General features: G+C 37.7%; 1 long non-coding RNA gene across 1 annotated transcript; it reads left to right on the top strand.

Moving 5' to 3' along the window:
* The first annotated feature begins 722 nt into the window (after positions 1–722).
* Positions 723–7,563, top strand: LOC105525348. The gene is made up of 3 exons (XR_001003903.1): positions 723–838; positions 1,765–1,809; positions 7,437–7,563. It is a non-coding gene; the product is annotated as an uncharacterized LOC105525348 (long non-coding RNA).
* Positions 7,564–23,584: the final 16,021 nt, after the last annotated feature.

Genomic DNA, 23,584 nt, shown 5'->3' on the forward strand with positions numbered 1-23,584 from the left:
GATTCCTAAGATCCAGTAGGAAATGATCATACTGAGTAAGAGGGTGTAAATTTGGAAGGTTGGACTTGATGACCTCTCCAGCGTTAAGTGTGAATGATTCTTTCCAGGGATTTGGCTTGTTGCCAGAGAGCCTGGCCACCTACTATTTGGTTGCTTTGTTGATTAACAAATTTTCTCGGAAACATTTCTCAGATTCATGAGCCCCCTTCCTGGGGTAGGTGGATCCAGAAAATGTTTTCTCCCATTTTAGTTGGCTATGTGTTTGAAACTCAGATAGACCTAAGTCTTCCGGCATCATTGTCACTGCTGTCTGTCTATCCATAAAAAGACGGCATAAGGCTCTCTGTAGTATCATGAAATTAGCCATTTGGGATTGCAAAAAGTTTCCTCTTTCAATTGGAGAGAAATAGTTTAGATTAGATGGTGGAGCCCCTACCACATCTCCCAAAATTTAAATTATAACATGAACAGTAATTTAGGTCTGATTTTAATATTTTGTCATTCTTAAGCCTAATAAAAGCCACATCTTTCTAAAGACCCTCTTAATTTTTATTATGGACAGTTCACAGAGACATTATTGGTGATTCAATCTTGAGTCACGAAAAGTCAACCTTGAGCCAAGCAGAGTGGAGAGTCATACTGGCAATTCCTGGGACCATCAAAAATGGCAGAGGTCACACAAAAGGCAAAACCTTTAAGAGGTGTTTTAAACATCATATGGGCCAAAGAGAAGCTGGATTTCCTATTGGAGTCAGCTGTAACACACGTGTGACGAAATTGGGCTGAGGACAAGGCAGCGAGCAGAGAGGACAGCAGTCCTTATGGGATCAGCCCTAAGGTGAGGTTGCAGCATCTGAAGGCCAGCTCCCCTGCTTAATCACTAGGTGACTTTAGGCAAGTCATTTCACTTCCAAATGATTCATATTGGAAGTAAAATATATGACTGGTTAAAATGATTTCTAACTTTATTATGGGGGTTAAATGGACCAATATACTCAAAGCTTTTCAGGCAGAGTCTGGTGCAAAGTAAGCACTTAGAAAAATGTTAACTTTTATTATAATAGAAACTATTAATATAATAATTATTCCTGGGTGTAAAATTAGGGAAAATCATTAGAATAGAAAGGCAGAAAGAAACAAGAACCAGAAGAGGAGCAAGAGAGATTTCAAGGAAGGGGAAAGGATGTTTGGGAGATATTACTTTTTCCCTAGATTGGTATCCAAACTAGATTTTAAAATCTTGAGATAGGGCCTTGTCTTTTATGACGGGCAGGATTTCTTTGCTCTCAGCATTGATAAAGTGAGGCATGATCAGTGGCTGGTTGAATGATGTATAGCTCCAGCTGAAATCAAGATCACTGTGTGCTGACCTCTGAACTTGGTAAGATTGCAATGATTACTCTTATTCCACTCGGAGGCTCCTTAGTGTCAAGTCACGGTTGTCCCTGTTTTGATGAGTATTCACCACCTGGTTGTGTGTGACCTGGCTTCTGGTTATAACCATACCAGCCTGCATGACTTCCTATAGCATACTGCCATCAGACACTGCTCTCCCATCTTCTACAACATGAGAGAACTTTTCACAATTGGGGCATGAGGGGCAGTGCTAGTGGCTACAATATTTTGTCTCAAATCAGGGGTCCTGCAAACTGCCCCTGGTTAATTTACTCCAGAGTCTAATGTAAGAAGGTATCTGAGTAGCACAAAATTGCATATATAATTGCTTTCCAGCATTCTTTTATAATTTTCCTCAATATCATCCAGGTATCCTAGATACATTTGGAGAATTTACCTGAGCTACAGGATGTGGTAGGATTTGGTGAGCAGGTGGTGATTCTTGTAGAACCCCTCACACATTCATGCACAGAATTTCCCCAGCACACTGCCAGGTAGGACCACCTCCCTCTTCATTGTGCAAAGATTCACCACTGGTTCCAGCCTTCTCTGCGCACTTTGAAGATATGCATCAAGTTTTATTCATCTCTGATTTTCTAGCCTCTGCAGACTACCTGATGTGCAAGAGGCTTCATAAGTAATAGTTAAATAAAGAGAAAACATTAAAACAACATTAAAGGAAGAGGGTTAACCAGACTACGGATTTGAGACCTCCATCTCACAGGGCCAACAGTCATGTTGATGTTTTCATGCTTTCTTGGATATAAAAGTCACATTACACTTTCCCTCTCAGTGACCGTGTACAAAGGTTCATTTATAATTAATAGACTAAGTCTTTAATAAAGCAAACCAAATGTCATCTTTCCTTTTTTCTGCAATATGAAGTCATTATTTCCACTGGATGAAAGCACTTTTGACCTATAAAGATAAAAAAAGTGAGATGTTAGGTGACTTCAGTATATAAAAATACTGTTTCTTGTTACCAATAATATATACTCAACCATTGTCCTCATCTTTATCATGGTCTCTGGGGGCAAACTGAATCTGAGTTAGCAGGGTTTAATGAAAGTTGTTCTGAACATCTGGGTCATTGTAGAGACATATATTGAAAATTGAGACACTTCATATGTCAACAGATGTTCTAGAAGAAGCCTATTTTCTCTCATTCATTTATGAGTCCAAGGAGAGGAACAGTTCTTTGTTTGTCTCTCCATCCATGATATAATGGTCCATGCCTGAACCTCACCTAATGCCTACTATATGTTTTACCAATGTTGAAGGAGTACCAAGAAGCATTAACATCATGAGTCCCGAAACTCATATAATGCCCCCACCCGACCTCTTTTTTTTTTTGGAGTCCTGGGCTCCCTGACCACTAGCTACAATATACTCTTCTCCAAGTCACTCCCCTTTGGAAGTCATTGTTATTTCTAACAGTGGAGAATTTCACTAGATGGGAATTATCCTTCTGGTCCACACCCTGAACTGCAGTTTATCATGGCTCAGTAACATGAGGAAAATATAGGGTAGTAAGATTTTATTAAAGTTATTATGAAGACTTGCCTCATTGGAGGCTTCAAGAAGTACCAGTAGGAATTAGAATGATACAAAGTAGAAAATGACTTGCTTAACTGGATGTATTTCTGAGAACTGGATGTAATAAATTTTGCATCTTCCTAGGAGACAGGAAAACTGTCTAATTCTGTGAAGTTCAGGGTGTGGACCAGAAGGATAATTTGTTTTATGCGTCCTGTGAGCACAAGTGATGTTGGAACTCAGCTAGAAATAAGAGTCTTTGGGGAATGGGGAAGTCCTATATGCATAAGTTTTGAAATTCAAATGGAAGAGTCATATTTTAAAAATACTTTGCATGAGCCAAATGTATAAAGTTGCAACTTTATTCTACTCAACCAGAGATCCTCTGAGATGAAGCCAGCAAACCCTATCCATGTGGCCTTGGCTGGCTTTGAATGGCCCCATGCGGTCCATTGACCTTCTTCAGGAAAAGGAGCCACTGGAGACAGGAAAAGGAAGAGAGTATTCCTCCGAACAATGAACACTTACATTTTCTCAGCTTTCTAGAGTAGGGTAGGATTCGAGGGGTAGAATTTCTCTGCTCATTTTTAAGGGCATTTTTTGGTTTGTTTTTAAGGAACCATTTTTTTCACTTCTCCAATTTGAAAATAAACTAAAGCAAAACAAGGGAGGAGAGACGACAAGATTCTCATTCATTTGTTTACCCTTTATTCCCTCTATCAACTACTTTTTGACTATTTAGTGGGAAGCCAGAGAAATAAAGTAGTAAATACAAAGCAGTGAGGAAAACTTATAATAACCTTATCCACTTGGATATCATGTAAGCCTGTAATCATTTAAATTAGCCAGTAGGGGAAAAACTTCTGAAAGAAGTGAGCTGTTCTTAGATTTGATGTAGAAGTAGGTGTCAGCTGCTGGATGAAGGAGAAGAAAGGGCATTCTAGTTGTGTAAATGGCCTGTATAAAGGCCAATGAGCAAGGAACAGCAAATATTGAAGGAAAACTGGAGAGAATGGTGCATGGAGGTGGTGAGACCAGAGTAGTCTGTCCACAAAGCCATGTGCTAGGATGGAGACTATGCACGGGACACTCAAGCTAGGGTGTATGAGAGGAGACAGGAGAAGAAGAGGTCTCTGGTGAATTTACATCAGGGCTGAAATATGATTAGGTATGCTGTTTAGAAAGATCATTTATGCAACAGTTTCTTGGATATATTTGGTGATATGAGACTCAGAGGGAGGGAGCAAGCAAGAAGGCTGTGGCTGATAATGTGTGAGCCATATGACTAGGGCCTGGACTTGGGCGGTGGCAGTGACATTGTTGCAATAAATAGAGAAAGCAAGTCTCAGGGGATTTTAGGTAGTAGGATGTAGGGCATAATAATGAAACATAATGGTGAAAGAAGAGTAGGCAGTGGCAGGCAATGCTCAGAAGTATTGATGGATACATGGCAAGTTCAGAAAAAATTCAATTGATGCTGACAGTGATAGATGCCTAACAGGAAGATGTGTTAACATGGAGACACAGAAACCTTAGTCTTCATCTATCACCACTTTAGGAGACATGAACTGTGTCCTGTATGTATGACCACATTTCACTGTGGGAAGGCAAACACAACTGCTTTCCATGATGGGCATCTTGCCCTGGAGTCCTAGATTGAACAAAGGTTAGTTTTAGCCCCTAGACTATTGGCTTGGCCACCACACATTGAATCTCATAAGTACAGTTATTATGTCTTGTTCATCCCTTTACATTCATACTGGTCATGTTCTTGATATATCAGATCTATTCAGTAAATGTTTACTTAATGAATACATTAAGTATGCTCTTAGACCTGCTGTGCTGAACCAGGGAACTATTGACTCCATTATTGCACTAGAGTATGGTTTTTCTATAAAACTTGAGATGTGTTTCAAAGTTATCTTTGAAAACTTGGTGACTCACCCTTATCTTCATGACTCATCTTCATAGTCCCTGTCAGACCTTCATACAAATGAATAAAATTTGCTTTGAGAGCCAGCACTTTCTCTCCTATGGTCATGTTATCTTTTCCCATATCCCAAGCTTTATTCCTTCTTGAAGGCTCTATTATAATAGTTTCTCTTGCTATACTTCATCCAGAGTCTTTGTCCTTCATTGCCATATGTAGAGATGAATGATTGACAACATTTAAAAATGATACATTTTACTGACAAAGTTGGGATTTTCACCAATGTCTATGCCCAAAATAGAAGATATCTCTTTTTCCTCTAGGCATCCATGATACTTAATACTAGCCTCTGCTCCTTCCAAATGTTGAACTTCTCCAGGGCTGGAACTGAATCATGTTTATCACTTTAATCTTAAGGACTTGATAAATACATTCTTGCTGAATGAATAATTGAATTACAACCTGCAGCCAGCAGTTTGAGAGGTCATGTTTTGAGATCTGTGACCTTCCCTGGTCTCCTAGAGTCATATTACCTTGTCTCTGTCTTCATCATTTCTATCATCTCTGTTTCTCTTTCTCATGTATATCTCTGAATATATATTTAAATTTTTATTATTTAATCAATTTATACTTATAAAATTTGGCCTAATGCATATTTTCTCAACTATCTTCCTATAGATCCGCTCCTTGGATCATCTAAATTTAACAAATGTCCCTTTAACTTACGATGTGAAGAGGAGGGAGCACAGGGCCCAGAGTCAGGGGCCTGCGTGGTTGTCCTGGCCTGGAATGGCTCAGCTGTGTGGCCCTGGGCAAGTCATTCTGATGACCGGTTATGGCAGTGGTGGTTGTGAAGGCAGTCGTGATGATGGGACTTACATTTCTGCCTGACTCCCAAGATAATTCCTGGGATTTGATAGGGGAATAATTCCTGAATGAGAAAAGACAGTTCTTGAACACTTCGGTGTTCCAGGACTTCCCCACCATGAGTTTATCTTAGCCCTGGGGCAACACCACGCCCAGATGTGAAATGCAAGCAAGTCTGGCACTGGCAGATATCCAAATACTCTCGACTTCCGAGAATGTGGGTATTTGGTGGCAGGAGAGTTTGCATAGATTCTTTGGAACATGAGATTCTTCTAGGTCTCCTCCTGTCCTGACCCCTGTGAATCTGAAAGACTGTGGAGTTTATTTTCAGTCCTGGGGCTTCTAAGTCCCGCTGTCCTGGTCAGGCTCAAATTCCACAGAACAATGAATCCATTTTGCAGTGTAGGAAAAGACCCACATACCCGGCCTTCATTTCACTACATGTGTTTCTGTTGGGATTGACCACAATCAGAATGGGCTGGACAAAGGGAGATGGAGTCTTCGTGGCCTTTTATAAATGGTAGAGCAGCAGCTGCACTTGGAAGGATCAACAACTTAACAATATCCAGCATGACAACTTCCAAAACCTCACGTGTGTGAGGAGCAGCGATGAGCGGGGAGGCAACAGACTTTAGTAGCCACAGCAGGAAGACCAGGTTGCAAGGGACAGGGGAATATGGTGGTGGGCGTGGAAGCCAGGACACCCTCACCCCTGGCTGCACAGCATCTCCATAGTGTGGGCGAAACCTGCAGAGGCGGGGCTTCTCTGCCGCAACAGCCCCAAGTCCTTCCCCTCTGTTCCTTCACATTCAGTCAAAGGATTTCTTGGGAAAAAATTCCACAGAGATAACCAGAGCAAAGTGTTAGTGGCAGAGGAATGCGATCAAGTTGTTCCTGTTCTCCTTCATTAAACAGTGCCTTACACTTTTTGGGACAATCCTCCAATAACAGACCTTTTGTAGCTGAAGCAATGAGAGAGATGAATGCATCTAGAGGCTCAAAGTGCCATTCATGGACGAAATGGAGCTTCCTTGCCTGGAAAGACCTGATGTCCTTTTCATGTTTTCTTTAAGCATCACCGTGTGCATCTTAGCACCAATCTAACTTATTTAGCACCAGATGAATCATGACATACCAATGCTGGGTGAAAATATACAAGATACTTAATATGTTATTTCCAAAGGAAAGGAGTTCGCCAATATCTTTTGCTCCTTGCCCTCTGAACAAATATTTTATTGTTTTGTTTTTGCTTTCCTTTGTGTGGAGACTGGGGTCTTGCTATGTTGCCCAGGCTAGTCTCTAACTCCTGGGCTCGAGCTATCCTCCTGCTTCTGCCTCCTTAAGTGCTGGGATTATAGTCGTGAGCCACCTTGCACAGCCTGAACAAATATTTTCACTGAAGTCATGCACATTTCTGCAGATCTGATATATTTCCAGGTTATCACTTAGTCTTTTTGGACTCAAAGCCAGAACTGCAAATTCAGTCGGAAGGAGCCCTGGATTCATGGTCAGAATGCCAGAATTCTAGCTGTGTTTCTAATTTAGCCAGCAGTGTGACTTAGAGCAAAGCATACAACCTCTGGCGGATTTTAAAAGCTAGATAATAGACTAGATAGTGTAAATGTCTTTTCAACTTTTAGAGTTTGTATGGCCCCATTAAAATTTGTGAAGTTTTATTGTTTGTCTATTTATTTGTTTTGTTTTACAGAAAAGTTGCTAAAACTGCTGTGAGATTCTGGCTAAGAAAGTTTCATGAGTTTTACAGAAAAATGTGAATGGAAGACAGAACTAGATACAAATTTAAATGGTAATCTAAATAAAAGGCATTTTTCATTTTAATGCTTTATTTATTAGTGTTGTGGAGGGAATACAGGAAGAGAAAGCAAGCATTTAAATGTATATAAAATTCAGAGTTTTCAAAACTATGAACTATATTACTAATAGCAATCCTTGGAATTTTGGTGTGCTTGTATTCATCATCCACGTCTAAAATAATCCCTATTCAATCAATAAAACTCCAAATTACCAATTTTAGTGTAAGTGAGTTTATTTTTATATAACTTTTTAAAAACCTGGGGATTTTTATCATATGCACAAGTGGTACAAATGGTGACTTGAAAATGTTTGTAGATGTTTTCATTATTTTGAAAAGGAAAAACAAAACAAAAAAACTAAGAGTTGAATTTAGTAAAGGCAGATGAAAATTTTCTTCCAAGAACTACAATCAGAGAAGAGATTTTGAACCAATAGTTTTGGAAGAAATGAGTGAAGAAGAAGACCAGAATCTGTGAACTTCTCTCTGGTTTTTGAAAAATGTGCCCATGGAAGTAATGTGATTCGGTACAAAGATATCACAGGCAGAAGAAGGCCATATCTCAGGAATAGGGTGGAGGTTTGAGAAATAACCCCCCAAGCTATGAAAAGTTTAAATCATCACTTTGTAAGACCATTCTTACCATTTGCAGCTGATTCTCTGCGTCTCTGGGATTATGGTAACAACTGGCATGTGTGATGAAGACATTAGAGAAATAGTTTTAAAACTATTGGCATTAGCTGGAGAACCAGTCAGATAACTTATGAGTTAAAAACTATGTAAGTAGAGATATTGTTTACATCACCTCAAAACAAAGGGTGAAATGGGAATTGTGAGGAAAACTATTCTAAATAATTTTAATAAGCAAGACTATAAATGGAAATTAATAACAATGCTCATCAATAATATTTTATTTAATTAATTAGGTAATTAAATATAAATAAATAAGTAAATTTGTGTGTGTGTATATATATATATATTTTTTTTTTTTTTTTTTGAGACAGTCTTGCTCTGCCACCCAGGCCTGGAGTGCAGTGGAACAATCTCAGCTCACTGCAGCCTCCGCCTCCCAGGTTCAAGTGATTCTCATGCCTCAGACTCCCGAGTAGCTGGGATTACAGGTGCTGCCACCACACCTGGCTAATTTTTGTATTTTTAGTAGAGACCAGATTTAGCCATTTTGGCCAGACTGCTCTTGAACTCCTGACCTCAGTTGATTGACCCACGCTGGCCTCCCAAAGTGCTGGGATTACAGATGTGAGCCACAGTGCCAGGCTTATTTATTTTAGAGACAGGGTCTTGCCCCGTCATCCAGGCTGCAGTGCAATGGTGCAATCATAGCTCTCTGCAATCTCCAAATTCTGGGCTCAAGCAATCCCATCTGCCTCAGCCTCTCCAGCAGTTAGGACAACAGGCATGCACTACTAGGCAAAGCTAATTTTTTTTCAATAGATGCAGGATCTCACTATGTTGTTCAGGCTAATGTCAAACTCCTGGCCTCCCAAAGTGTTGAGCTAACAGATGTGCGAGCCACCATGCCCAGCCAATATTATTTTAAAAGTAATACAACTCCTCTGCTTTTATCTTTGTTTAGTATTACATCTTCATTGTTTCTGTAAACATAATAAAACATAATGGACTTATATAAGGTCACTCATACATTCTCCAACACTATTTTACAAACAGAGTCTGCAAATTAATTTACTATGGAAATTTTGGCTAGACTAAATGAGGGACTGTTTCCAATCTGTCACCCTAAAGAGCACGGTTACTAACTGTGAGACCAGTAAATCTGCTATCTGACCAAGAGTCTCAAGAACAGTCATGATTTTATTTACATATGTACTTAATTAGCTTGATTTCACCCCATTTTATTTTCTTCCATTTTATTTTAACCAGTGTCATTAGGGAAAATGAGGTTAAAATTAAAGGCAATTTTTCTCTGAACACTTTTCTCTGAATAATTTTTGTATACAACTTTAATTGAATTATTTTTTTGCTGAAAATGGAATTAAAGTGTGTGACTTTTTATCATGAAAAAGTCAAAAAGATTAAAGAATTCAGCATATATATTACTGGAGATTAGATAAAACTGTACAGGGAAACTTTTATAAATAGCCTGAGTGAGAGAAGCAAAGGTGGATCTTACAAACATCTGAAAGTAATAACTCAGACTCAAATATAAAAGTAAACAATAATACAGCCTTAGTGAGCCCCACCTCCCACTTTGGCTTGGAAATTGGTCCTCTAGGCTCTGTGCTTTATGAACCATTATCCTAAAACATATACTGTAAAAAGTAGTATCAGATTTAAATTTGCTACTATTAAAGCTATTGCCTGTTGTTAAAATGCTCCCAGCAGAAATTGGTAATATCCCTTTAAACTTGATGCAGTGCATACTGAGATTGCTATGCTGATCTTCACTCAACAGTTTTCTAGCATTAAAACAAGTGTTTTGATAAACCTCTTAACAAATTACTTTCTAATCGATGAATGTTAAAATGGTGGAGATTCCTTTTTTGATCAATGAAAGAAAGAATAATACGAGATCTTTTTAAAATTGTCATTTTGTATGAATCTGTTCAGTTATTCAGTGAGTTTTCTAATGGAAAAGTGCATTTGAAAGTCAATCACTGAAGTTAAGGAATTTGCGAACTCTGTGATAGGTGCCATGTAAAACACAAAGATGAATATGAATCTAAAGAGCTTACCACCTACCGGGAAAAATCAAATGCCAGTCAAACATCAAGGCCCTATAAAATTTTAGATTACATAATTTAATTGAGGTTGGACTTCTGGCTATTGCAGAGTAATAGGACAGGCAAACCCTCTCCCCCCAAAGCAAGTGGGAACTAAATAAATTGTCGAAAACAATCATTTCAGAGCTCTGGAAATTTTCTAAATCAAAGCAACACATTCAGAAATGTTTATTTATGAGAAACTGCTGTAACTTTGGGTAAGATAAACCATATGATGTTCTACAAAAAAATTATAAATAAATTTGAAAGAATTGGAATCATGCAAAGTATGTTCTCTAAACAAAATGGAACACATTTGAAATCAACAAGAGAAAAAATTTGGGAATTTCCAAAGTTTTGGAAATAACACAACTCATTTCTAAGTAAGAAAAAGATAAATGAAGATACCAAAGAGAAAATTAGAAAGAAATTTTAACTGAATGAAACTAAAACAACACAAAATTATGGTTTGTAGCTGAAGCAATGTTCAGAAGGATATTTATAGCTTTACACACACACACACAGATACACACACAAAGAAAGGTCTCAAATAAATAATCTAAGCTCTATATTAAGAAACTAGAAATGGAAGAACAAATTATATCCAAACAGAGTATCAAGAATATTTAATAAAGGAACAGAGTGAAAATAAAATAGAACACAAAATAGAGGAAATTAATAAAACCAAGCAGTGACTTTGAAAACTATTTTTTAAAATGATAAAACTTTAGCTAGACTGACTATGAAAAAAAGGAATATTTTAGTCAGTTTAAACTGCTACAACATGGTATTATAGACTGGTTGGCTTTAAAACAGGAGCATATTTCTCACAGTTGTGGAGGCTGAAAGTCCACTATCAGAGTCCCAGCAGGTGCTGTGAGAACTCTCTTCTGGGTTAAAGATGGCCAACTTCTCCCTATATTCGCTGGTGAAATAAGAGCTACACACTTCTCTATCCTCTTCTTATAAGGGCACTTATTCCATTTATGAGGGTTCTACCCTCATGGCCTAATTATCTTTCAAAGATCCTACTTCTAAATACCATCGCGCTGAGGATGAGATTTCAACAAGGGAACTTTTGTGGAACACCGACATTCAGTCGATAAGAGAGGACATCAACTTACCACTGTCAGGGATGAAAGAAGGGTCATCATTATATATACCTTAAAATATGCTAAGAAAATATTGAGACACCTTTTTGACAAAAATATGACAACATAAATGGAAAAAAAATTCCTAGAAAAACATCAATGACCGAAACTGACTCAAGAACTGATTTATAGAAAATATGAATAGACCTATCGGAAGTAAATATATTGACTCTTTAATGTAAAAATCTCTTTGGAAAGAGAAGACCGGGTGTAAATGGCTTTACTGGTGAATTCTACCAAATATTTAAAGAGTAAATATAAATACCAATCATACTCAAACTATTCCAGAAAATAGAGAAGGAGAAAACACTTCCAACTGACTTCGTAAGATCAGTATAACTCTGATACAAAATCCCCACAAAGACACTAAAAAAAATAAAAAATAATATACATCAATATCCTTCCTGAACATAAATGTAAAAATTCTCAAAAAATTAGCAATCTAATTTCAGCAGTATGTAAAAATGATTATGGTTGAAGACCAAGTGAGATTTACCTCAGAAATACAAAGTTAGTTTAACATATAAAAGCTAATCAATGTAATACAAGTATTGATAGAATAAAGGGGGGGGCACAATACATAATTATCTCAATAGATTCAGAAAACATTTGACAAAAGGTAGCACTTAATCATGATAAAAACTTTTTCTTTTAAATGTGGAATAGAAGCTAATGTTCTCTAAGTGGTACAGGGATATGGGAAAAACCTATAGCTAATATCTTTCTTTACAGTGAAAGATTGAGTGCTTTCCACATAATGTAAGGAATGCATTGAATATTTCTTTTTTCACTACTCCTATTCAAGTTTTTACTAAGTTTCTAATAAAGGCACAAATTAAAGGAATCCAAATTGGAAAGGAAGAAAATTGTATTTGCTTACAGACATGATAATACATGCAGAAAATCTTAAAGAATATGTATTTTTAAAAGCTACCAGAACAAATAAACCATTTAATAATTTCATATGATACAAAATCAATATACTATATTTATTTGTGGATGACTTGATAATGTTTGTAGAAAATCCTAAGGAATATCTTAGAGCGGACGCGGTGGTGGCTCACACCTGTAATCACAGCACTTTGGGAGGCTGGGGTGGGCGGATCACGAGGTCAGGAGATCGAGACCATCCTGGTTAACACGGTGAAACCCCATCTCTACTAAAAATACACACACACACACACACACACACACACACACACACACACAAATTAGCTGGGCGTGATGGCGGGCGCCTGTAGTCCCAGCTACTCAGGAGGCTGAGGCAGGAGAATGGCTTGAACCCGGGAGGCAGAGGTTGCAGTGAGCTGAGATCACGCCACTGCACTCCAGCCTGGGCAACAGAGAGAGAGCGAGACTCTGTCTCAAAAAAAAAAAAAAAAAAAGAAAAAAAAAAAATCTTAAAAACCCTACTAGACCAAATAGATGAGTTCAGAAATTTCACAGGATGCAAAATCAACAACAGCAAAACAAATTATTTCTACATACTAACAACAAAGAAATGAATTCTACTTAAACAATAACACAAATAATAAAATACTAAGAATTAATTTAATAAAATAAAAGAATACTTTTGCATGAAAACTACAAAATTTTGCTAAGAAAAATTGAGAAGATATAAATAAGGACTCAATAATTTTAGGATAGAAAATTTCCTTTAATTGATCTATAGATTCAAGGCAATCCCTAGCACAATCCTAGCAGGCTTTTTATGTCACCCACACTACAGTGCAGTGTTTATTCACAGATGCAATTATAGTGCACCACAGCCTTGAAATTCTGTGCTCAACTGATCCTCCTGCTTCAACCTTCCCAGTAGCTGAGACTACAGGTACATCTGGCCTAGCAGAATTTTTATGGAAAAACTGACAGAGTAATGTTACAATTTATGTAAAAATGCAAATTAGTATGAATTAAAAAATTGAAAAAAAATTACGGAAGTTGCACTCTCAAATTTTTAAATGTAATATCAAGCTACAGCATCAAGAAACACTGTGGTACTGGTTTAAGGATAGACATATATCCAAGGAATACAATAGGGAGGCTGGAAATAAGGTATCAAGGAAATCTAATTTGAAAAGAATCATGCTTTCAACATATGATGCTGGGCAATGAGATGTCTTAATAAAAAATGTAATCTTAGATCCTTACACCATATACAAGTACTATCTCAAAATGTGTCATATTTCTAAATGCTAAAACTAAAAATATAGTGTCTGGAAGAAAATAAAGAATTAAATCTTTGCAATTTTGGATAAAACAAAAGTGTCTTAGATACGATATTAAAAACAGCATTCATTAAACAAAAACTTGGTAAATGAATTTGATAAAAGTTTTGCAACTAACATGACCTTAAAATAAAAATTCATGGCACAGACAAGGAGAAAATATTTGCAAATCAAATATCTGATAAAAGACTTATATTCAGAATGCAACTCAACAATATGAAGTCAAGCAACTGAAGTAAAAAATAGGAAAGATTTTAATAAATATTTCATATCCCCTCTATATACATACTTACACATATTTTATATATACTTATGTATATAAACATGTATATATAAATATACACACATGATTATAGAACAGTAGAATACTAAAAAGTGCTAGACAGAAGGTAAAAGGGTCCAACAACTTTGGTAAATTATTTATATATTAATATTTCTTAAAAAGTTAAACACATAATATATGACTCAGTAGTTACAGTCCTAAATATCTGCCCAAGAGAAATAAACACAGGTGCGCAGAATGACGTAGCAGCATTATTCTTCCTAACTCCAAACTAGAAATAATGCAATTGTCTGTCAACTGATGAATGGATAAACACATGTGACCTGTATGTACATGAAATACAGAATACAGTCCAGGAATAAAAATAAATGAACTACTCATATCTACTGCAACACAAATGCACCTCAAAAATATTATACTAAGTGAACGAAGTCAGATTTAAAAGACTACATAATGTGATTTCATTATATGAAATTTCTAAAAAAGCAAGTCTAAAAACAAAGCAGATCAGTGATTTGGTAATGTAGGTGGGAGCTGACAGTACGAGGCAATTTTGGAGAGTATTGGAAATGTTCTAAAAATGCCCAGTGGTGATGGCTGCAGAAACTCATTAAATTATTAAAAATCAGTAAAAATTAAATATGTAGTTTCATATAATCATGCTTTGACACATTTTATACAGAAACATCCTTCTACTCACCTGTGTTTCCCTCATTAACTCTTATTCACCCTTCAGAACCAATCTCAATTGTTACATGATTTTCTAAGGTTTCCCAGGCATTTCAGAGTTACTTGACAGTATCTATCTTTCTGTACCATGTTCATTTTATATACATATTTCACTCCCTCATTAGATGAGGGGCTATTGAAGAAAGATTCCTGGATATCTTATTTATCATGGCATTCTTGGTGTCTGACATATTGTTGGCATTTAAAGATATGCTACATAAATCAGACTATGATAGCTACAGAAATTCAGGTTAAAGTAAAAAGGAACTGAACATCCATGAGTCATGTATTAAAATCAGGACTTTTAGACACATTTACTTATATAATTCTCACAAAAACCCCTTTAAGTAAGGATTTCCATCCTCGTTTTGTAGATGGGAACACCGAGGTTCAGAAAGATACGTAATATATCTGTTGGCAAACTACTATTATGGATTGTTAAGGGCACAGTTGAACTTCTGGAGGCAGAGACCAGGGTCTGCAAGTTGCTTCCCTGCATATTAGTTACAGGCATGTGAACTTCTCCCAGCCTCAGTTTCTTCATTTTTAAAATAATTATCATATTACCATATAAAAGATGCATGTTATATATAATATCTTACAATGTTGTATATTCTATTTAAAATAGTCACTGCTTGCCAACTGTGTTGCTCAACAGCAGTTAGCTATTCCTGTCATCACTGCAGTCATTTCTTGTGTGCTTACAGGTCTCTCTCTCCCCAGCACCTCCCTTAGTTTTGAGAAGAATGCAAAGAAGAAAGGAAGAGTGAGCCTCTCTTTTCCCATCGTTACCCTCCATTGTCCTCTTGACACTCTGCTTTTGCAGACAGAGAGTTTGAGACCCTCTCCCAGGAGCCAAGGAGAGGGGAACAGCTGACTTCACATCATCTTTCTATTCAGCAAGATACAAAAAGCTGAAGCCAGGATGATAGAAAAGCAACAAAGAAAACACGGTCCTTACTCATTTCCCTTCCCACTTCAGAGCAAATGTGAGAAAAGATTTCATGCAATGCTTTAGAGAGGGGATGCCTCAGACAGTTGGTCAGCAGTGAGGAAGAACTGAAGCAAAACCTCCTGAGCTGCGAAGCTGACTTGCTTCTCAAGCAAAGCTGGGATGATGTACTGTCCTTCCCGACTTCTGACATAAAGAACTATTTGGTGCTGGGGTTGAGCTAGGGATATGAATCAGAGATGAGCTAATTAGATATCACTTGATAACTAATCAGTTGCAACATTCATGTAACTGTTTCTCATTTCCTCCTCACATCAGTTTAACAGATGGTGCCTGGTGTTCGAAGGGAGAACTTGTGGGCAGAGCAGGAAGCATAAGTATGGTTGAAAGATCAAATATTTGATTCAGGCATCAGGGAGCCACAGAAAGACTGTGATGCTGGGAAACACAAGTGATGTACTGTTGGATTTAATCTACTTGGAAAAAACCTAGGAAAACCAAAATGTCATCAACTAACACCTGAAATGTGTCAGCACCATCTGTCTCCAACATTAAACAAAACCCAGGAGATTCTGGGAGAAAGAAAATAGGAAATTTAATGATGAACTTAACCTGAGTAACTTGATAAGTGTTACCTTTGTGGTTAGCCATTCACCAGCAAGTCCCTAAAATGATCTGAAACCTACAGAGTGTTTCACCCATGAAAGGGTTGGCTCTCTCTGGGCATGGCTACCCAACACATATGTTAGTCAACTTTCTTTCCCTTGCAGAGCCCCTTGAAAAACTAGTTTTAATCATTAACTCAGCTCCACTTCTTCCCTTTCCCGAGGGTCATATTTTCTTTGAGCAATTAAAACTTGTAAGACACCAAAATTTAGCTGTGAATATGCACTTAACAGTATTGAAACTCTCTTTCACATTCACTGACCGACTGCAATTTACCACACGCTATACTAGGCACTGGGTATAAAAAATAAGCCATACTATAATATGCCATTGTGGTATTTCTTTAGAAACCCTACAATTTTATAAATTAGTAAGGCCAAATAAATGCTTTGTGGAACAAAATTGTAAATTGGCATAAGGTGCCTCGAGATTTCACAGCTGTGAAAATGTGAAAAATGTGCAGTGAAATAGAGTCAATGTCATTTATTTAGATTTGTGATAGCTGCATTTGCTTTGTGGTATGACCATTTCATTTTATTTAGTGAAAACCAAGTTTTTTAAAGAGAAAAAAGAAAACATGTCATCATGGGGAATTTAAGTGTCCATTTTCATCAATGGCTTTTCAAGTTTGGTCAATTCTATTTCTTACTAACAAGTTTGTTTGGTAGTTCAAAAAAATTGGCACAAGTAGCCTCTGATGAGTGTGTATCAATTTTATTTTTCTAGAATGAACCAGCCTTTGAATTAGCTGAATAAACTCAAAATAATTATAGAAGACAAACCAATTTTTGTCACCTCTACCTCCTTGTTTCATCACAAGGGTTTTTTTTTTTTTTTTTTTTTAACATATAAGATCATTTGAAAACAAACAAGCATGCATTCTCTAATTGTATAAATATGGATAAAATCTTTCCTATTTCTAATATTTATGACATAATGATATCTGAGCATGGAAGAATTGATTTTTTTTTTCTTTTTTTTTTGAGACAGAGTCTCGCTCTGTCACCCAGGCTGGAGTGCTGTTGCCTGATCTCAGCTCTCTGCAAGCTCCGCCTCCCGGGTTCTCGCCATTCTCCTGCCTCAGCCTCCTGGGTAGCTGGGACTACAGGCGCCGCCACCTCGCCCGGCTAGTTTTTTGTAGTTTTTAGTAGAGACGGGGTTTCACCGTGTTAACCAGGATGGTCTCGATCTCCTGACCTCGTGATCCACCCGTCTCGGCCTCCCAAAGTGCTGGGATTACAGGCTTGAGCCACCGCGCCCGGCCGATTTTTTTTTTTTTTTAAAAGAATTTGCTAAGTATAATATTCTAGGAGTACTGGGTACATGTAAACAGAGATAACCTCAAAATGTCATAAGAGCTTTGATTCATGGATTGATAAGAAGCATTTAAATGTTTCTCATACCAAAGAAGTTGTATTATTGAAGTTTATTCTTAAAAAAAATTACACTAAGTTTCATCACTGAGAGTATTGCTAGATACAGCCCAACGTTGAAAACTCTCCCTAACCACAGTAGAGAGTCACAGCAATTAGAATTTTAGAGAAACTATTTGATCTATGTAGACCTCAGTCTCCTCATTTAGAGCACAAAAAATTAGAATTTGTGCTAAATAACTTATAAAGATATGAAATAGAATAATTTCATAATCCTATGGTCTATGTTGGAATTTTTGGTGATAATAAAGCATAACATGTTGTTTTAAATAAATATAAATGTAATAATATTTTGGGGTAAATGACTCTTCAATTAAGTACTTACTAATTTATTTAAAATCTTAAAAAATTTCAAAACCTTTTAGGCATGAAACCAGGAACTTATGATGAAATGAGGCAAGGAATATGAAGGTGGGGAGAATATCTCAGGAGCTGAGCGCCCTTTCCATTTAAACCATATGTACTCATCTGCATGCATATATCTGGCATCCAAAAAAGGGAAATTTGATGTTTTCGATCCTGTCTGCTGAAAATCCTTGCCCTCTCTCCACTTTTTCTTCTAAAACTCTTACTCTCTTTCTAGGTGTATCCATTTTCTTATTTCATCTTATTTTCCTGCGTGTGTGCTCATGATTTGGACCTGACATGAGATTTTGCTTCTCCCATTTTTGCCTCAATATTACCCCTTACCCCTTGGATACAGTATTATCATGGTCCTCTGGCTCCAACCACTCTGCAGATTTCCCATGCAAATCCCCCATCATGCCCTGATTCCCAGGACCAAGCCCCTGCCCACCCCAATCTACTTGACTCACACCTCTTTTGGACCATTGAGTCCTCTGATGAGTTAAAAGCAGCCATAAATTCTTAGGTGATGAGAAGGGTAATGAAGAAGACAGATCTCCCTCCAGAAGGGGGCTGCATTTCATTTGGAGACATTGCCATGAATACATGATAGGTGGAGAATTTGAGACCACTTGCTTTGAGTACAGTTCTTATACAACATATAATAACATTTGTGGGATGATACTTAAGAAGTGCTCACATGGAAATTTATAGACTTACATGTTTACATTAGAAAAAAATAGTTTTAAAATGAATGACATGTTTTCATCTAAAAAGGATGGAAGAATAAGAGCAACTTAAACTGAAAAGAAGTAGAAGGAGGAAAATAAATACGGGAACAAAGATCAACAAAAGAGAAAACAGAACAGGAATAAAAATAGATCAAATTAACAAACCCAGAAGTTTGTTTCATGAAAACTGATCAAACAAAAATTATGAAGAAAGCCAAAAGAGAAAACAAGATACACCAAGTATTTGGAGTAAACAAGAAAATATTATAACATACTCTATAGAAACTTTAAAAAATTAATTGCATCTTAAATAACTTTATATTAATAAATTTAACAACCTATGCCAAATGATTTATTATATTTTTAAAAATTACAAATGTTTCTATAACTATTAAACTATCAAACATGTATTAGGAACAAACAGAACTTTCCATTATGATAGATTCTACCAAAAATTTAAAGTAGAGGGAGGCAGAGCAAGATGGCTGAATAGAACCCTCCAGCAATTTCTACCTCCCACCATACCCCAGTAATAGCAAATTGAACAACTGTCTACTCAATAAAGCAACTTCATAAGAACCAAAAATCAGGTGAGCTATTACAGTACCTGGTTTTAACATAATAGCCATGAAAGAAGTACTGAAGAAGATAGGAAAGACAGTCCTGAATTGCCAACACCACCCTTCCCCCTCTTCCTTGACAGAAGCCTTGTGGTGCAAAGAGAGTCCGTGAGCTTGGGAGAGGGAGAGTGCAGTGATTGTGGGACTTTGCATTGGAACTTAGCGCTGCTCTATCACAGTGGAAAGCAACATAGGTCAGAATTCGACCAGTGCTCACAGAGGGAGCATTTAGACAAGCTCTGGCCAGAGGGGAATTGTCAATGCCAGTGACCAGACACTGAGTTCCAGCTAACCCCATCCCCACAGGGTAAAGCACTGTGGGGTCTTAAATAAACTTGAAAGGCAGTCTAGGCCACAAAACCTACAATTCCTCAGTAAGTCTTGTGCTGTGCAGGGGCTCAGAGCCAGTGGACTTGGATTGCACATGACCTACTGAGATACCAACTGGGCTGGCAAAAGGAGTGCCTGCATCATCCCTCCCAACCTGAGTGAGTGCAGCCTACAGGTCTAAGAGAGATTCCTTCCTTTCACTTGAGGAGAGGAGAGGGCGAGGTAAAGGGGACTTTGTCTTGCAACGTGGATACTCAGCTGAGTAACAGTAGAATAAGGCACCAAGTAGAGTCCTGAGGATCCTATTCCAGGCCTTGGCCCCTGGCTAACATTTATAGACACACCCTGGGCCAGAAAGGAACCTGCTACCTTGAAGGGAAGGACCCAGTCCTGGCAGAATCCATCACCTGCTTATAAAGAGCCCTTGGACCCTGAATAATTAGCAGCAATGCCAAGGCAGTACTCGCCATGGGCCTTAAGTGAGACTCAGAGACATGCTGGCTCCACGTGTGACTCAGAACATTCCCTGCTGTGGTGACTATGGGGAGAGACTTCTGCTCTAGGAAAGGAGAGGAAAGAGCAAAGAGAACTTTGTCTTGTAGATCATGTGCAGTTGGGCCATTGTGGAGAAAGTACTAAGTGGGCTCCTGGGGCTCCCAATTCCAAGTCGTTTATTCTGGATGTGATTTCTGGAACAACTGTGGGTCAGAAGAAACCCCACTGCCCTGAAGGAAGAAATCCAGGCCTGGTAGCTTTCATGATAAGATGAATGAAGAACCCTCGGTCCTTGGGTGAACATTAGCAGTAGCCAGACAGTACTTACTATAGGCCTGTAGTGGGAGTGGCCATGGGGAGAGACCTCTTCTGCATGAGAAGAGGAGATGAAAGAGGGGGGAGAATTTTGTCTTGTGGCTTGGGTGCCAGCTCAGCCACAGTAAAATAAAGTACCAAGTGAATTTCTAAGGTTCCTGACTCCAGACTTTGGCTCCTAGATGGCATTTCTGGACCAACCCTGAAATGGGACAGAAACTCGCCCTCCTGAAGGAAAGGACATAAGGCAAACTGAATTTGGCACCCTAACTGAAGAGCCCTTGGGCCTTGAGTGAACATTGACAGTACCAAGGCAGTACTCACTGCAGGCCTTAGGCAAGACCTACTGCTGTGCTGGCTTCAGATATGGCCCAGTGTGGTCCCAGTGGTGGTGGTTACAGGGGTGCTGGGTCACACCTCCCCAAGCTCCAGGCAGCTCAGCATGGAGAGAGAGAGACTATGTTTTCTGGGAAGAAAGTAAGAGAACAGAACAAGAGTCTGCCTGGTAATCCAGGGAATTCTCTTGAGTCTTACCCAAGACCACCAAGGAAGTATATCTACAAGTCTACAAGAGTCATAGCAGTATAGCATTACTGGACTTGGGGTGTCCCCTAATGCAGATACAGCTGCAGTGACCAAATATTTAGATCAAAATTCTCAATTCCCCTAGAGTACTTGAGAAACCTTTCCAGGAAAGATGGGTACAAACAAACCCAGACTGCAAAGACTAAAATAAATACCTAAGTTTTCAATGTGCAGACATCAACAAACATCCACAAGCATCAAGACCATCCAAGAAAACATAACTCACTAAACAAACTAAATAAGGCAGCAATGACCAGTCCCAGAATGATGGAGACATGCTGTCTTTCAGATAGAATTTAAAATAGCTTCTTTGAGGAAGCTCAATAAAACTCAAAGTGACACAGAGAAGGAATTCAGAATCCTATCAGATAAATTTAACAAACAGAAATAGTTTTAAAAAATCAGTTTAAAAAATTCTAGAGCTAAAAAACGTATTTGATATGCTAAAGAATGCATCAGAGTCTTTCAGCAGAAGACAACAGAAAATAAAAAAAAAAAGAGAATAAAGCCCACCTCCGAAATCTAGAAAATAACCTCAAAAGGGAAAATCTAAAAGTTACTGGTTTTGAAGAGAAGGTACATAAAGAGAGATGGGGGTAGAAAGTCTATTCAAAGAGATAATAATAGAGAACATTTCAAAACCACAGAAGGATATCAACATTCAAGTACATACAGAATAAATGGTATTGGGAAAACTGGCTAGCCATGTGCAGAAAACTGAAACTGGACCCATCCTTACACCTTACACAAAAGTTAACTCAAGGTGGATTAAAGACTTAAATGTAAAACCTAAAACTATAAAAACAACAACAACAACAACAACAAAACTCTAGAAGAAAACCTAGGCAATACCATTCAGGACGTAGGGTTAGGCAAAGACTTCATGATTAAAACACCAAAAACAATGGCAACAAAAGCCAAAATTCACAAATGAGATCTAATTAAACTGAAGAGCTTCTGCACAGCAAAAGAAAGTATCATCAGAGTCAACAGGCAACCTACAGAATGGGAGAAAAATTTTGCAATCTATCCATCTAACAAAGGGCTAATATCCAGAATCTACAAAGAACTTAAATTTACAAGAAAAAAAGAAACAACCCCATTAACAAGTGGGCAAAGGATATGAATAGACACTTCTCAAAAGAAGACAATTACAAGGCCAACAAACACATGAAAAAAGTTCATCATCACTGGTCATTAGAGAAATGCAAATCAGAACTACAATGAGATACCATCTCACACCAGTTAGAATGGTGATCATTGAAAAGTCAGGAAACAACAGATGCTGGAGAAGATGTGGAGAATTAGGAACTCTTACACTGTTGGTGGGAGTGTAAATTAGTTCAACCATTGTGGAAGACAGTGTGGTAATTCCTCAAGGATTTAGAACCAGAAATACCATTTGACCCAACAATCCCATTATTGGGTATATACCCAAAGGATTATAAATCTTTCTACTATAAAGACACATGCACACATATGTTTATTGCAGCACTGTTCATAATAGCAAAGACTTGGAACCAACCCAAATGCCCACCAATGATAGATTGGATAAAGAAAATGTGGCACATATACACCATGGAATACTACGCAGTCATGATAGACTAGATAAAGAAAATGTGGCACATATACACCATGTAACACTATGCAGCCATAAAAAAGGATGAGTTCGTGTCCTTTGTAGGGACATGGATGAAGCTGGAAACCATCATCCTCAGTAAACTAGCAGAAGAACAGAAAACCAAACACTGCATGTTCTCACTCATAAGTGAGAGTTGAACAATAAGAACACATGGACACAGGGAGCAGAACATCACACACCAGGACCTCTTGGAGGGTGGGGGCTAGGGGAGGAATAGCATTAGGAGAAATACCTAATGTAGATGACAGGTTAATGGGTGCAGCAAACCACTATGGCACATGTATACCTATGTAACAAAACTGCACATTCTGCACCGGTACCCCTGAACTTAAAGTATAAGAAAAAAAAAAAAAAGAAAAGCAAGAGCAAAACAAACCTAAAATTAGAAGAGAAAAAGTAATAATAATCAGAACATAAATAAATGAAACTGAAACCAAAAATATACAAAAGATCAACAAAATGAAAAATGTTTTTTGAAAGATAAACAAAATTAACAAATTTTTAGCCAGAGCAAGAAATGCAGAGAGAAGATCAAAATAAATAAAATCAGAGATGTAAAAGGTGACATTACAACTGATATTGCAAAAATTCAAAGGATCACTTGGAAACTAGTTTGAGCAACTATATGCCAATAAATTGTAAAATCTACAGCTACTGGGGAGGCGGAAGCAGGAGAATCATTTGAACCTGGGAGGCGGAGGTTTCAGTGAGCCAAGATAATCCACTACACTCCAGTCTGGTGTTATAGTGAGACTCCGTGTCAAAAAAAAAAAAAAAAAAAAAAAAAAAAAAAAAAAAAA

Source organism: Colobus angolensis, unplaced genomic scaffold, assembly GCF_000951035.1.
Source record: "Colobus angolensis palliatus isolate OR3802 unplaced genomic scaffold, Cang.pa_1.0 Scaffold53, whole genome shotgun sequence".
Lineage (NCBI taxonomy): Eukaryota > Metazoa > Chordata > Mammalia > Primates > Cercopithecidae > Colobus > Colobus angolensis.